The following is a 3,099-nucleotide window of genomic DNA, read 5'->3' on the forward strand; positions in this document are numbered from 1 at the left end:
GGGTAGAGTCCCATCCAACTATCCGTGCATGACCTGCCTCTCTCCACATGGAAGCTTATGTCCGGGATAATAGTGGCTAAAATAAGAAGACACATGGAACAATACATGAGCACAGCTCAGAAGGGAATTGGCAAAAATACCAGAGGAGCCAAACACCAACTCCTGGTAGATAGAACAGTAGCTCAAGACTGCAGAAATTGAAACACCAACCTAAGCACTGCCTGGATTACAAGAAAGCCTACGACTCAATGCCACACACTTGGATCATTGAATGCTTGGAGTTATAAAACATCAACAGGACTATGAGAGCCTTCATTGCAAACTCAGGAGGTTGTGGAAAACCAACCTTGAGGCCAATGGCAAGACACTCGCACAAGTCTGCATCAAAAGTGGCATACACTAAGGAGATGTGCTGTGCCCACTGCTGTTCCAGTGGGGACAGTCCAGTTCCAGTCCTACTCACTGACCTCTATTTATGCACTGGATTATTGATTGCCTGTTGGTAGTACTGGGTTGGAGTAAAGCCACTGGTATTTATATTGGTACTCCCTTGTTAGACCGATCGAATTATAAACAAGTTGTGCGCTACAGCATCGAACAACGATTTTCAAGGGGACTTAAGATTTTTAAAATAAAAATAAATTCATCACTTTTACACACACTTGCTGTTTCATAGCATAAGTACATTACTTTAACTTATAATAAAAAATAGGTACATCACATTGCATAGTCATTAAGTCTCTAAATCAAGTAATAACATATACAAATCCATAATAAAATTAATGTCTTAATGGAGCATAATAATACAGATGTGCTAAAAGTGCCAAATTAATGATGTACATGTATTATTAAACATATATTTTTACATTATGATAATTACATCTTACATGTAATATATATATATATGAAATATATATGCAATATATTTCAGCACATTATTTTTTCAAATGAGAAATACAACTAGCATTACAAAAATGACAGCTTCATCCGATTAAAGAATTACTACATTGCCATTTCAAAATAAATTACTTTCTATTTATTCTACTTGCTATTTTTTTTTCGTTAAACACAGTGTCAATGGCTAATTTAGTCAATCTTTAGTCCAAGATAGCCAGACTAATGTTACGCTACATACTATACTATATGATACATTGGTTTATATATGGATTTTCTTGGTTAGTACATCCACTGACTGTGAAATTACAGTGGAACATCTTCCCACAGTGGGCAAACTGCTTGTTTTTGTAGCTAAATGCTACACATGTAAGCCTTTTTACTGTGTGTCTCTGTGGGAGTGGGGAGTACCAGCATGGTAGACAGTGGCTTCACTTTTTTCAGGCGATCCAGTGAATAAATAGAGATCAGGTTCTACCCATGTTTCTAGTTGAGGAGGATCATGCCTGCACTCTGGCTTTACTTCTCCTGCAAATACCAGGGAGGCTCTGCTTCACATTGAACAGGAGCACCCTCTAGTAGACAGTGGCAACACTGCAACATACAAAAAAACTCTCCCTTATGTGGATGTTATCAGTTAATTGGATGGAATAAATGTTAATCTAATGAAACATTAATCAATTAATTAAAATTTGATTTCTTGACATCCCTGATAGCTATATATTTTCCATTTGGAAATCTAAAGAAGGGATAAAAGCTTGCAAATCAACCATTCATTTAAATTAATAATAAAAAAAAAAAAATAGTAATCAGGATAAGGAACCCTGACAAATTTTAGGGTGGAACATTTTAGGGACACCAACCTTCACCTTCTACTCTGTTAATGTCCCATCAGATCTCTCATTCTCTTGAAGCAAATTGGTCAATATTTCCCTATATCATTTCTCTGAATGTTCACATTAAAATCAAACACAGAATGAAGGTAGAAACAAGGTCCTTTAATATCATCATACTTACAGAAAATAAAAAGGTTAAAAGTGATTTTAATTCACCGAATTAACAGAAGCATAAAAAAACACAGATTTTTATGTAATTAAACTTCTTAAAATCATTTTTTTTTTTACCTGCATGCACCGGTCTTCTTATAAGGTAAAAAAAAAATGATTATATGGCAGAGAGACAACTTTACACAGCAACAAATATAACCATACCATTATATAGAGTTATATGGAGATTATATTCATTTGTAGTTAAAATAACACCAACATAGCGCCTCAACAGCAGAGGATCAGAGCATCATGAGAACACTGGATTCTATATTTACTGAAATTCTTATTGACATCTAATCACATTACAGTTTGACATCATTGCTCCACGTGAACCTTTATCTACAGGATGATTTCTCAAAGGAAATCAAACTAACCTCATTTATATAGAGAAAAACATATTTACAGTTGTGCAAAGGTGAGGACAGCAAGGAGCCAGCAGGTTAAAGTAGAAACTGAATGGAAGAAAAGATCCTTTAAAATCAAGGCGGAATCTTAAAAAAGCAAAACAAAAAAAACAAGTAATGTAACATGGAGCAAGCTGTGGAAATGCTTAAGTGGATCTGGATTCACGTCTGTCACTGCTCGTCTTTGATGTTTTAATAAACCAAACTTTGATGGCAGAAAAAAGAAATATCCACGAAACAGATAAGCTATTTTAACCATCAAAAAGAATCATCTATCAAAAAGAATCAACCATCAAACTGAACTTTTTTTCTCTTTGTAAAATAAGAGGCTTGAAATTAGTTTTATTTGAGGGAGAAAAAGTTTAATCAAAGTAATAGAGCCAACTGGTACATGATGATTCTTTAACATTATATCAAATTCATTTTGGCCTGTTTCTTCTTGCTAAATTGTTTTCATTTAGTGGTTGAGGGTTTGATTGCATGAGTAGCCTGTTTAGAGTGATTATTCCCCCGCATCTCAGCTAAATACTTTAACTAGGCCATTCTAAAACCTTTAGTTCCTTTTACCTTCGGAGGTTTTACAGATGGTGTTTTGTTTGTCTGTTTTTTTCAAATGCTGTATATTTACATCAGATGTAACAACCGTTAGGAACGTTGGCGGCTAACAAATTTCCCCTTGGACACCAGTACCATGGCGGCCACTGTTGAAATGTGACATCCACTGCAAAACTGATTTAGAATTAGTGGGTAAC

This window comes from Cyprinodon variegatus, unplaced genomic scaffold, assembly GCF_000732505.1.
Source record: "Cyprinodon variegatus isolate N-32 unplaced genomic scaffold, C_variegatus-1.0 Scaffold268, whole genome shotgun sequence".
NCBI classification, from domain to species: Eukaryota; Metazoa; Chordata; class Actinopteri; order Cyprinodontiformes; family Cyprinodontidae; genus Cyprinodon; species Cyprinodon variegatus.